The sequence below is a fragment of the Mauremys reevesii genome, linkage group 16 (genome assembly GCF_016161935.1).
Source record: "Mauremys reevesii isolate NIE-2019 linkage group 16, ASM1616193v1, whole genome shotgun sequence".
Classification (NCBI taxonomy): domain Eukaryota; kingdom Metazoa; phylum Chordata; order Testudines; family Geoemydidae; genus Mauremys; species Mauremys reevesii.
The window spans coordinates 15,999,560-16,013,955 of NC_052638.1; the positions used below are offsets into that span (position 1 = coordinate 15,999,560).

Below are 14,396 nucleotides of genomic sequence, written 5' to 3' on the forward strand. Positions count from 1 at the left end.
CCCGCAGCCTCAGCTCGCTCGCTCCGCCGCTGGTGCAATGCTCTGGGCGGCGGGGCTGCGAGCTCCTGGGTCAGCGAGCTGCGGAGCCCGGCCTGACCCAGTCTCTGTGCTGCACAGTGGCGGCGGCTGCGTGGCTGTAGCGCCGCCAGCCAGCGGTGCTCCAGGCAGTGTGGTAAGGGGGCAGGGGACAGGGGGGGTTGGATAGAGGGCAGAGGAGTTCGGGGGGGGGGGTCAGAGGGCAGGGGTGTGGATAGGGCAGAGGTGGGCAAATTAGGGACCTTGAGCCACATCTGGCCTGCGGGGCCATCCTGCCCAGCCCCTGAGCTCCCAGCTGGCCCCGGCCCCTCCCCGGCTGTCCTTCCTCCCCCGCAGCCTCAGCTTGCTGTGCTGGTAGCGCGGCATCCTGGCTGGCTCCGGGGCTGGGCGGCGCGGTGCAGGGGCAGATTTACAAGTGAACACAGGGTGCCCTGGCAAAGGCCCCCCAACAACAGGGGGACCCAGGGCCGGGCACTCGGGCAACTCAACACTGGCTGCACTGAAATCATATGCAGGCGGGCAGTGCAGATGGCGGGAGCGCAGGGAATGCAGGCAGAGGACTCAGGGGGAGCACTGGGAGGCCACGCAGCCGGCCAGAGAGAAGCGGCCCTTTGAAGGGGAAACCGCCGCTTCTCTCTGGCTGTGCGGCTGCCCCTGCTCCTGTTGAGTCCTCCGCCCATGTTTGCGGGGCCACATTCCGAAAGGGGCTGGGGGAAGATGGATAAGGGGTAGGGTCCTGGAAGGGGGCGGTCAGGGGCAGGGGGTCCTGGAAGGGGGTGGTCAGGGGGTGGGGGGGATGGATGGAGGGGGGTCGGTTGGGGACAAAGAGCAGAGGGGTTGGATGGGTTTGGCGGTTCTTAGGGGGGCAGTCAGGGGGCAGGAAGTGGGAGGGGGTGGATAAGGGGTGGGGGGCAGGCTGTTTGGGAGGGGGCACAGTCTTCCCTACCTGGCCCTCCATACTGTTTTGCAACCCCAATGTGGCCCTTGGGCCAAAAAGTTTGCCCACCCCTGATCTAGTCCAACCCCCTGCTCAAAGCAGGACCAATTCCCAACTAAATCATTCCAGCCAGGGCTTTGTCAAGCCTGACAAACCTCTAAGGAAGGAGATTCCACCACCTCCCTAGGTAACCCATTCCCTGGCTATCCACTCAAAAAAACCAGTCCTCTGCCTTGTGACCTAAAGGAGCTGCTCCCCTCCTTTGGTCAACAGAAGGAACTCTTCTGGAAGGCAGTAGCCTGCAAGGTATGAAAGAGAGAGAGACAGATTCTGCACTGTCCAAAGAAGAGTTGATTTAGCACAGGCTGCTTTCTAGCCTTTACAGCTTATAATCTTATGTGTCAATGTGCTCCCTTGCCTCTTTCAAGTGCTTTTGTGTTTGGCTAGAAAACATACCCACTTTTCCTTAGAGACATAGATTTAATGAGTTACAAACTCAACAATCTCCATTTGGCATTGTACCCAGTACCTCCTGAACCTCCAGGTTTGGCATTAATCATTGTTCCCATGCATGAAAACTGCAAACAGCACAGCGAAACCAAAATGCCCATTGGCATACAATGATCTACATACACTTAATTTCAGATTTAAAGACATGCAGGTGAAACTGAGCTGGATGTAAGAGTAATAAATAGCTGGTTCAATAGCTGCTTCAGTCATTAGCAAGCTTTCCCCACAAACCCTAATTATCTAATTTATCTAAACTTGTGAGGCATAAGACACTAACCACTGCAAACGGTCCAAACAATCATTAGTAGACTCCCTCCATGGATAGAGTAGGCGGTGTAAAAGTGTAAACTCAATTAAAACCCTTTTTAGGGACCATCCCCCAGGGGAAGATACTCATATAGTTAAAGGGATTGTTATCCTCACAAATGCAAATTCTCTTTCCAGCTTCTATATTATAAAATACAGTTATTGATCTCAGATTCCCCACATCTCATTTTTGTATTGAACATTCATTAGAGAAAACTAAATCTTTCTACACTCAAAGTCATGGCTTAATTTCATTGGGGTGGGTGACCTTTGGAGTACTGTCATGTTTACTCTGACCCTTGGTATCCTGGCTATTTTGTCAGCTGGACTAAGAAATGCCTCTTTTATCTGACTGTGACCCTCCCACAGAACATTTGTGCTTGTACTTCTAATTTCCCTTATTGTCACTGACACAAGCACTTGTTATATTGTCACTCTGTACTGCTGAATGTTTTAGTCCCATGCTAGCTGCCTGGCCTGTAGTAAAAAGATCCTCTGCCAATTATTGAAGTGTCATTAGTCTACAATATGTGGAATCATTTCTAAGTGCAGATTAAAATTCCACTTTACCCCATAATCTCCATAATTTAATCCAAATATGAGAGTGACATGATAGCTCTGCTCAGTCTTGCAGTAGGTGGGCAGCGGTACTAACTGTTGACCTTGGGTACTATTTTGGACATTTTATGGTGTTCTATTCCATTCTTTCATTGTCAGAAATCCCTTTTAAATTGTCTTACTTTACGTGTGGCAGGAATAATGGAATCCATTATTGATACAAAACCAAGGCAGGAAAAAAATTATCCTTGTTTGTCTAGTAAGACAGCAGTGAGTGAGATCTTTGAGATTCATCTGGAGTTCCTGAGTAGCTTTTGTAATGTGACTCCTCTACTTTAGAAATGTGAAGGAAATATCATTGAACATACACTAGTAATTTATCTCTAGGGATGTGAAAGTCCAATAATTTCACAAATGCTACCTGCAGAACTAAGTACACCTTCCCATCAAGGATTTCCCTTGAGTGTACAAGTTAGGGATATAATAGTACATTTTGCTTCCTTATACATCCTGACTGAACAATTTTGCCAAAGCCAATTTTACACCTCTGAATATTTCACATATCTTTCAATTGTGAAGCTTTGAAGTGGAGCCTAATATCACTGAGACTGCAGCATTCCTTGTTTCACTTTCCTAAGGTACTTTACATTTATTTCTTTAATTTTTTTTCCAAATACCTGTCTTGAGGCAGTAACTGACTGATCTGTGACCTAGTCATTTGTCAAATGTTCAGTATGTTTAGGCACCTGTGTATGCTAAGGTGTAATATGGGCAGCACTATGGTCTCTGGATCAGAGTGATCAGTACAACATCTGCCATGTTTCCCCAGTACTCTTCTGTCTCTGTTCAACACCTTCTGAAATGTATTGTAAGCTAGACAGTTATGAGGTGCCTGCTTTTAATTGCAATTGCCAGCAAACCTTTTGACTTAATGATCCACGTACTGATCAGAGCTGTGAATACATGTTAATTATTGGCCTTTTTTCAAGTATAAACTCTGAAAAAGAATCTCCCTCTTCCTCCCTGCAATCGGTGCTATCTTTAATCAAGATTTTGAGAGCACGTCTCCTGAAAGTGCCTTTTCAGACTTCTTGGTGCTAGTTTGTGTTATGACACATCACATCAGGTTGCATCAGCCACATCATTTTATGTTGTGTAATGTAACATGACATGACTGGCAAAAACAACATGACATGTGAGATAAGAAACTTTAAAAGGTGCACATTCTGAAAATGCAGCCACAGAGATGATTCCCAGCCTATACAACATTCATTCAGCCAAAGTTTTGTAAGTAATTGAAAGACAGATGCATTGTTTTTCCCCCCCTTTTAGCATTAGATTTAACTGTGAACATACAGTATTTCAGAATCATATCAGGTATACTAAGGAGAATTGCAAAAACAGGTTCCAGTGTATATTGCTACCAGCTATTGACCCATTGCAGCTCAACAAAGATTTTTTTCTGGCCTTAACAAGTGTGAAGTGTCCACTGAATTCATGATACCCAAAATCACATGCAGTTGACATTTAGAAGACAGCTTAATCAGTGCACACCACATACTGCATGTGTTGTCACCCCCTTTTCTTTCTTTCATGGTATATATAATAATGGTAGTAGGAATAAACTACAGTCTGAAACCCTATGGGGACCCCAAGGGGAAAATGTTTTGGGATGCTTGATTTATTAAAATTATTAAATGGGATGCTCACTAGCTGCATAAAGTGACTTGCTGGGTTGAAAGGAAGCATTTTCACTTGTGTTTAACACAATTCATTAGAGTGAAGGAGAAAAGCAGGGATACAAGAAAGAGTGGAGATAATCTCATCTCTGTTTTTGTTTTAAACCAAAAAACTGTGCCATGGATAGATCTTTCTCTTTGTTCCACCCACCTTAATTAAAGTCATTGGTATATTTGGGGGTGAGAGGGAGGATGCTAGAGATGGGAAAGATATGGAAAACACAATTGCATATATCTTTATTGTTTACTCAGCTATTTGCTTCTTGCTAGTTATTTGGGATATGTGGCTGATTTCAAAAGAAGAGAGGAGGACATACTTCTTTTTGTATGCAGCTCTCAGGCACTGTGCATATGTGCATGCGCACCATACTGCATATGTCCTATGCAGTTGTTGAATCATAAGAAGACAAAGAGGAGTCGGGCGACTTTGACATGCATGTAACATACTGATGTTGACAAAAAACTACTTTCAACAGCTCTAGAAAAAACAATTGACGTTAAATATGAATCAGTGATATTTTTGGAAGTTTGTGACAGTCAACTTAAATCTTGGAGTGCTCAGAAGTGACAGTGGCAGTTGGATATTTGCTAGATTTTTGACCTCCTATTTTGCAGCCAAATATGCTCCTTTTCCATTTTGTCTAGCTAGCTCTCTCGCCCCCATCTCCTTCTCCCATTTCTCCCATAAACTTTGTTTTTCTTGTTTTTTGGGAACCCTGAGACCTGCCCTTTCTTTTAGCAGGGAAGAGGGAGTTGCACTCCCGTGGATTCTACGTTAGCCCTTGGACTGCAGGGTATACATTTAATCACCCTCCTACCCAAAACTAATACTAAATAGCCAGAAAAAATATTTTCTTGTTGGAAAATCACGTGGCTGCTTATGGGTTTACAGCTCATTTTCTTTCCCTCTTTCACATGTAGTATGCCTTTCATATTTGTCTTTAGGAATCCGAAGAGAGAATGAAAAAAGCATAGGAGTAATCTCCCAGCAACAGGGAGTTTTCACTCCCCCTGAATTTACTTCTCTTTACAATGAATTGAATATTGTGGATGATGCATCTCTATCCACTATCCTTCATATAAAGGTGATAGAATTACTAGAGAAATGGACATCATGTATTCATCCTATTAGTTTCTGGTCACTTTTAATTTTAGGGCCTGCTTCTAAGGCATGCTGAGAAGCTGCATCTTCCGACTGTCTTTAATGGTAGTTGCATTGAGATGCTTGTCACCTCTGAGGATCAGGCCCCAAATGACTATAAAATAACATTTTTGAAAAGCTCAGAATTACTATAGCTGAAAAACATGGAGATGAGACTTCTTTACTTGATAATTCATCACCTGCCTGTGCATGGTCCTTTTCCTTTTGGATGCCCTTTATTTGTAGCTCTAAAGAGCATATTTGAATTGAGTCTATTTAGCAGTGCTCCAGATCAGCTAGTTTGAGAAATAGACGTTATTATACAACAAACTCTGCATGATGATTTATTAGGCTTCATGTGAACTACAGTTAGAAAATATCATGGCTGTCATTTATTTTTTACATGTTCTGTTTTGGTCTAGCAACAGTGCTGCATGCCATGGTGCTGTATAGTATAAACAAATCTAACCAAGTCAGCCATCCTTCTTTACGTGTGTATTTGGTGTTAGTCAGAACTAAAATAGCACCAAGCTGTCTGAAAAGAACAGTTGGTTTGGCAGTCTTGGCAGCTGCCAAAGATTAAAGTGCAACAAAATTGGTAGCAACATCCATCCCCTATCACTATATGGCAATATCTGGATCAACAGCAACAAACCAGCCCATCAGAGGGACAGACACCAGAATAAGGCCAGGCCCTTAAACAGGGATTATATTTGAACAAATCAATGGGTGCAAATATTTTTTTTAAATATTGCTGATCTGTCAATTTAGTAAAATATTTATTAGAGTGTAAGGGACATGTTACTGTCTATATATTTACCACTTCTTCCTCTTCCAATAAAATCCAGTCAGGTTCAGTACCTCTCATAAAACAAAAAGGAGGTATCAGAACAACTAAAGGCACAAAAAAACCCTGGTAAAAATAGCAGCAGCAAAAAGCAGCAATTAGCTAGGGGCAACAGTTTTTAGACTGTTAGATTTAATACATTTTTAAGTTTTCCAATCCTATACCACCGCTATTACTGCATGTTGGCTAAAAATAAATCCTCAAATGTTCATTTTACTCTTATCCAATGCCCTTTCCAAGCAGAAAGGGTAGAACTGATGATCTGAAAGAGATGCATGCTATAAATGGACTGGTTAAGAGGACCTGGACATATCGCTGGGTCATCAGGGAGGCTTCAAGAGAACCAACAAACACCTAAGGAGGAAGCTACAGAGGTTTTTGGGGAAGCACAGAACATATTGTCAAGCCAGCATGGTGTGGTAGGAGAGGGTGCAGAACACATCACTGGAGCACTAGGGAAGAACAAATATAGTGTCCAGATGGGTTAATGAATATAGAACCTTTTTTCTTTTGTTATTTGTGGTCTACAAATCCTCATGAAGCGTGACAGAAACTTGGCCACAAAGGCTGTGCATCCTGGGAGAGGTAGTCTGGCATGGCAGTACATCTCATAGAGGAGAGGAGAACATAGTAACGAGGGATTTGAAACAACATCTCCCATTAGGCAGTGGGGTGGCTCAGGCAGATGCAGAGTTTAATCTTCTAACCTGAAAGGTTTCATTTCAGGAATGTTGAGACGTTTTGATCCAAAATGTCAAAACAAAATATCTTCCAAATCTACAATTTTTCTGAACATTTTGTTCCAAGAAAAGTTTATACTTCTCCTTTTATGTCCCAATTCAGGGCAAAAACAAATGTCCTACTACTTGGGACTTTTCTGTTTTTCAGTCAACTCTAATTAGTCTGAGTGATATATGCCGGCCAGTATCTGTCTAGTGCAGATGTGTAAAGGACTTCATTGTCTGGGCTGGATCAAAATTGAACTGTGTAGTGTTCACCTTGAGTCAGGATTGGTACTGAAGATTGGTGGTATTTGGAGTTGGGTCTAGTGACAGTGAAGAAAAGTCATACTAACTGTGACCGGGTGTATAAACCCCACACTAGGACTGAAAGGGTTAAAGAGAAACTCTGAGCACAGACAACCCCACCTAGCCGCACATACAAAGCATGCTCTGGGTGGAGGTGGGGCTTAAAAGGAAGCCAGACAGCTCAAAGTGGGCTGACAAGGCCGGGACAAGGACCTGCCCTGGAAGCTCCCATGAAGGGACTCTGGCAGCTCCTTTGGGAAGAGGAACATACCTGCTAGGCCCGGAAAGACTAACGGTGCAGTTAATACCTTTTCTTCAGTAACTTTGACTACACGCTGCAGAGCTTGGGCTATAGAGTGGGGGGAGATGAAGTGGCCCAGGGAGTGCAGCTATAATGCGCTCTTGGGCGTGTGGCCTTCAGTAACCCTTGTAGGGCCCTGGGCTGGAGCCCGGTGGAGTGGGAGGGCCCAGGCTCCTTTACCAACCCCCCTCTGAATTAAAGAGAAACTGACCCCCTAATCACTAGGCAATGCTTTCATCAAGCACCAGTCATCACACTAACAATCAGGAAGGGGTATCCTCTCCCATTGTTTCTGCTCTTCCTCCCAATCTCAGCCTCTTGAACATGTTGCCGCCTTGACATTTCTCAGTGCAGACAGTATTTCCTTTCCATAAGGTTTGTAGCACTACTGTCCTGTACTGTCTTTAGGCCTTCTCCTTTGGACAGGATGGCAGGGACAGAGGGCACAACTGCAGCAAAAGCTGCAGCATCATGGCAGCAGCATCATGCCCCTTTTACTTGGATGCAGCTGGTATTCTAGAATTCTTCAGTCTCTGGAGCAACTCCTGTCCTAGATTATACTTGTGCAACCCCATAACTTGGAGTGGAGTTATATTGGTGTATCGGAGGATGGACTTTGGGCTCTTGAGAGGAGAATTTATACTAGTGTCAGAATGATGGATCAGGGGTTGTATCTGTGGATAGGGATAGGATTGGAGGTATTTCAATTTATTGTGAATTTTATTTCTCACCTTCCATATTCTTCAAAACTTGTGATTCCTCATGGAAGACGTTATTCAAATATCTCATATATCGAAACCATGCTGTGTAAGAATTTTTCAGTACAACTATTTTCCACTGATTTTTATAAACAGTGTTGTAATGATGTTCTTAACACTGCAGGAAAACAAATGGAAAGCTATTACTCTATGTCAAATACCAACACAGTGGAAACAGGAATTCGTGATTGAACAGCTTGGTTCAGTATTAATATCTTACTTCCTTAGCCAGATGCAATGTGCTTCCAGAGAGAGATTGGGCACCTCAAATTCTTGATTTTTAGGAAGACTTTTGACTCAGTTCCACACAACATTCTCATAAGTAAACTAGGGAAATGTGGTCTAGATAAAATTATTATAAGATGTGTACAAAACTAATTGAAAGACCATACTCAGAGTAGTTATAAATGGTTTGCTGTCAAACTGGGGGATGTATCTAGTGAGGTCTCACAGGGGTTAGTGCTGGGTCCAATACTAGTCAATATTTTCATGAATGACTTGGATAATGGAGTGGAGAGTATGCTTCTAAAATTTCAGGATGATACCAACTGGGAGGGGTTGCAAGCAATTTGGAGAATTGGATTAGAATTCATAACACTGTTGACATATTAGAGAATTTGGTCTGAATCCAACAAGATGAAAATCAATAAAGACAAGGGCAAACTACTGCACTTAAGAAGGAAAAATTAAATGCACAACTACAAAATGGGGAATAACTGGCTAGGTGGTAGTACTGCTGAAAACTATGCGGGGGTGGTTTATAGTGGACCACAAATTGAATACGAGTCAGTTGAGCAGGTGCTAAAAAGGGTAATATGATTCTGGGGTGTATTAACAGGAGTGTCTTATGTAAGACTTGTCTATCTTTGTCTGGCACTAGTGAGGCCTCAGTTGCAGTACCGTTTCCGTTTTGGGGCATCACATTTTAAGAAAGATCTGGACAAACTGGAGAGAGTCCAGAGAAGAGCAATGAAAAGGATAAGATGCAGAAAACCTGACATATGGAAAGGTTTAAAAAAAACACTTCAGAAAAGACTGTGTAGGGAACCAATAACAGTCCTCAAATAGATTGAGGACTGTTATAAAGAAGATGGTGATCAATTGTTCTCCATGGCCACTGAAGGTCAGCCAAGAAGTAAGTGGCTTAATCTGTAGCAAGGGTGATTTTAGGTTAGATATTAGGAAAAACTTTCTAACTATACGGATAGTTAAACACTGGAATAAGTCTCTAAGGGATGTTGTGGAATCCCCATCCCTGGAAGGTTTTAAGAACAGGTTAGATAGACACCTGTCAGGAATAGTCTAGGTTGACTTGGTCCTGCCTCCATGCAGTGAGCTGGACTAGATGACCCCTCGAGGTCCCTTTCAGCCCTACATTTCTGTGACGCTATGATTCTTTTGGACCAAATTCATAAGTGATATGTAGGGTGATGGAAGAATAACTAACAGTAACGTAGGCCCACTTAAAGTCTCTTACCTATTAAGAGGATGGGTGTAAGTGGATAGGAGTCACTCTTAGGATGGCTCCATTTAAGATTTCCTATACATTGCTTCTGAGTTTGGCCCTTTGAAATCAACCAAATGTGACTTAAATGTGAGCTGAAGGGGCTCAGCACCTTGCAGGTTCAGGCCCCAAGAGTGGGGTTAAACAAGCCTTTCATGTAAACTCAATTTTCTGGTGTTCTCACTTGCGTTATACTGTTGACAACAGGTGGCTACCCTTTCAAACAGAAGAAGACAAGGATAATTCACTTTAGTAGATAAGAGATGAAATAAGTGTACAGCTTGGATATGTGTATAATAGGCAATCTCTGTGCAGTAATAACATTTATCTAAAATATGCATATGGGAAGCGTCTGTCAAAGTTTGTATTCTGCTGAAGTGGATTATTTGATTTAGGGACCCTGCGTTGTTTATCGATCTAATCTGTGTTTCATAACAGATTTCAGATTGCATCTCTTTAAAACTATGTGTAGAATTTAGATGACAAAATGATTCTGTTTTATTTAATTTTGATGGTTTCTGGCAATCTTTTTTTCACATTAGACACACAAAACAGATTACTATACGAAGACTGTTTCTATTGCCATGTTGAGTATTACAGTGGATAAAGCTGTTAGATGCTCAGAATTCATGGCACTAGTCACCTTGCTCACTATCTATAACGAAACTTGCTCCCCTTCCCAAAATGTTGTCTTATTTACATTTTCTTGTTAATTCTTACCTTAGTGTGAACCAGCATACTGGCACCTACTCTGTGACAGGAAAGGATTAGTGAGCGGTTGGTAATATTCAGAAATAATATGACAGATACACCAGCATAAAGGTGGTCTATGAATTTCTTAGAGACAACACATTGTCTCTATAAAGAAGCCCTCTGTCATCTGCCTGCCTGCAGAATACCAAACATGCTTGTGAAGCTAGGACATCTTAGTGCATTGCTGCCAGACTAGGTTTGCCACATAGTTTGACTCTTTTTTAAACACAGTAGATGGTAATGTTATTTCCTAGAACTTGCGATAGTAGTATTGACACAGTGAATCAGTATTCATGCTGATGAAAGGATCAATTTAAACACTGTATGGTATTATGCAAAGTCAGGCAGTGTGAATCTTGGCTCTGATCTTTACTTTTACTAGTAATAGGAAATTAATCTTAACTGCTGAGTTAATTGGAATGAAAAATGTGACATCAAAACCAGAAATAAGCCTAATGAAGCCCATTAAATAATTTAATGATTACATAATTGTATTCATTTAAAATTCAGGAATTGATCACTTCAAAATTAATTTTGCTGTCTTAGTACCTTTTAAAATACATTTATTTAGTCTAAAGGGAAGAATTATTTTCCTTTGACTGGCATTTTGCCATTAATACATTCTCATTATAAAGAGAGAATGTTGAGTGTTGAATATGTTTGTGTGACCATTTATTATCATATCAGGGAAAAGCCTGTTCAGAGGGGAGATCACTGCAATTTAAACAGACTTAACAATCATGACCTAATATACGCTGTAAATTGAATGAGTGAAAAAGGTATGGGTAAAAGGCCTTAAAGTGCTTACACTTGTATAAAAGAGGCCAGACTTTTGGCTCACCTCCAGCCTTTTGTACACGCATATTTTTCTATGTGCATATCTTATAGTTTAGCTTGTAAGTGTAAATCTAGATATCATAAATAATCCATTTATTTTTAATTCCATGGTGTCTCTGGTTTTTAGTCTTGGTCAATCTTACTTGTGTGTATAGTTTTATACAGACATCGGTTAAAAAAAACCCATAACCTCTAAGGAGAAATGTTGAAAGGTAAAGAATTTTGGGACCAACACCCCAAACCACTTCAGACTCTAGTGGCCATGGACGGTTGTCTGCTCCCAATGCATTGGGCAGCTACCAGGCTGCAGCAGATGAATGCAAGAGGAGAAACTGAAAGACTAAGGAAGAGAGAGGTGTTTGCTCACAGTGAAGTTTAGAGAAAAATGAGGAATTTGACTTATTTTTATGGTTCCTTTCTTTAGTCTGACATGGTTGGGTTTTTTAATTGCATTTGTAAATATTTTTAATTTGATGGTTTGGCGCACAGGTGAGTGTGTGAGGAGGATGGGGTGTCTCACTGCAATCCCCATGTTGGGGCTGGGCACCCCCACCCACCTTCTTGTGCTCAAGTGGTAGATGCCAATTTCAGCTCCTGCAGTGTCTAGCCCAGGCCTGCTGGGAGCTGCTGTGAGGTGGGGTTGGCGGCTGCAGCAGCAGTCTGGGATGGAGGTCATCCAGGTGGCCAGTGCCATATAGTGACCCCCACTCCCTGAGATGGAGACTAGCCTGCCACCTCCCCACCCACTTCTTGGAATAGGACCAGTCTACTGACCCTCCCTTATGAGTAGCTGTGGCCTCAATGGGGAGGGTAGGAGCGGGCAAACCCGCAGCAGTTTGACAGGGGACTCTGCAGCTGTTCATATTTTGTGAAATTCTAAAATTTACCCGTGATGCTGCCATGATTTAAAAACTCCACAAAACTCCTAATTTACAAAGGGCCTTAACCATAAAATCAGCGAATCCTTATGAGATTCCTACCAGTTTGGGCTGATATCATTCAATACAGATAAGATTTTAGTGCAATCAAACCTAAGCCCAAACCCAAACTTGAGCCTAAATAAAATCTAAATTGAAATGTGTAGACAGTCTCCTTGGCCCGTTGTTAGACATAAGTAAATAGACCAGTCTAGTCGCTGCACTTCCTGTTTATGTGAAATACATGCCACCAATGTCTAGATTTGCCTACTTCCATTGCCAATGTATCTATAATGAGGAGCCTGACAATCCAAACATACCTAGCCAATTAACAGATCCCCTTGTTTGGTACTTAAATTTATTATGGGCCAAAAAGTAGAGGCCTCTGTCTGTCTGTGGGAAAAAGTGCAGCTGCTATAGGATGCAATTTTTAACATGCAATTAAACATGCATACAAACATGGCTGAGTGCCCTAGCTAGCCGCCAACTTTCACATTTGCGGTAACTGTTCATAAGCATGGGCACACTTCTGTTTATGTCTCCTGAGCTGAGAAATAGGCTTGTGGTCCACAGGTACTGTTTGCCCCAAAAGCCTGAGCTACAAAGAACCATGCTAAACTTTTTTCTTGACTTGAAGGAAGTCACTTAGACATATCCATTATGGCAGTAATAGGTTCAATCTAGGTTCAAGGCTGCTCTGATGCAAGGTGCTGTGAAACCCTGTTATGATGGCATTACAATGTAAAATTATAATTGCAGAAGAATTTAAGAGCAGGCCTATAGAGACTATAATATGATCCCATTACCATGCCATTAGTGTTTGATATTACAATGCCAAAACAGTTTCAGTTGAACTGTATGCAGAATGGAATCTATTGCAGTGCCACTTTGATGCCATTACAATGTGAATTAACAATGCCGAAATGATTTTAATGTAATTTTATGATCTACTAATTATAATGCCATTCCCATACCATTATTATGTGAGGTTACAATGACAAATCAATATTAATTCATGTCTTTGAATATGCCATTCTAATGCAAGTCCATGGAAAACATGTTGTGGTGATGCCAGAATTATGTGAGATTCTAATGTCTAAGTAATATTTTTTTTTTTATTCCATGGAGTCAATTTTTAATGGTAATATGAAACAATTACAAGAGCAAATTACAGTGCCAAACAAGCTCATTGCAATGGACATCTTGTGATATCTATGTCACCTTTATGAGAGTTTGGGAATCTAAGTTAAATTACAAATTCCAGTCTGATTTTATGAACTCTGTGTGTGTTTTTGCCCTTATGGTTTTCTTTCACTATATCCTTGCTTCATACCTCTTGTGTTAAGGGGCGGGGGATTGGCACCTGGGTCTCTGCCACTGAATGGAAAAGGACCATCAACAATTAAATAACTTGCTTTGGTGGGACAATGAGCTGTCTAACACCCAGGGAAACTGTTCTTCCAGGTGGATTGATAACCAAGGAACACCTAGAAAGGACTCGAAGTCACTGAGGTGGTCACCTTACAAAGGGGACTGCAGTTTTATAAAAATGACTTGCTCTGGCAAGTGGGATGGAGGTGGGAAGTGGACCAGAAGCAGACAAAACTGTGCAGGAGGATTCCTAGAGCCCCTGAAAAGACACAGACTGAATCTGAAAAGACTTGTGAAGTGGTAAGGAAACTGAGGCAGGGATTTGTATACAGGTTTTGTTGTTTTTCCATAGATTTGTATATCTCGTGTGCTGGCTAAAAGTAAAGCATGCATATGTTACTTACGCTCTCATGTAGTCCCTGAGAGGACAAATAGTAAACCAGAATATCCACCGCTCCGGTGGAACTCAGTGCATGCAACAGGTACTGGGGATGGGGAGGCTTGTGAGATCTGGTGCTTGTTTAGGACCCAGGTAATTGGACTACATGGTCCTCACAGCCAAGAGGGAGGCCAGACACTCTGTGTATCTAGATGCCCAGAGCCAGAGAGAGAGAGTGTCTAAATTGCCCAGTCCTGGAAAACCAAGAGTACATGGGACTTAATGTTTGGGTCTAGGACATCAGTCTGGTGAGCGTCCCACAGGAAGAGCTCATCCAGGATTGTAACAAACCACCATGACATATCTCTTCAGGGACCCAGTTTGATTGCCAGAAATGCCACATGAATAAGAGTTTAATAAAGTTTATATAAACGTTATGGTATACTAAGTGCCATATTTATGCGCATGGGTGAT

The 14,396-nt window shown here is 42.1% G+C and overlaps 1 protein-coding gene across 6 annotated transcripts in view; it reads left to right on the forward strand.

The window, feature by feature from the left end:
- TOX3 (TOX high mobility group box family member 3) overlaps positions 1-14,396 on the forward strand; it is a 452,205-nt gene that overhangs the window by 40,715 nt on the left and 397,094 nt on the right. The window lies entirely within an intron of this gene.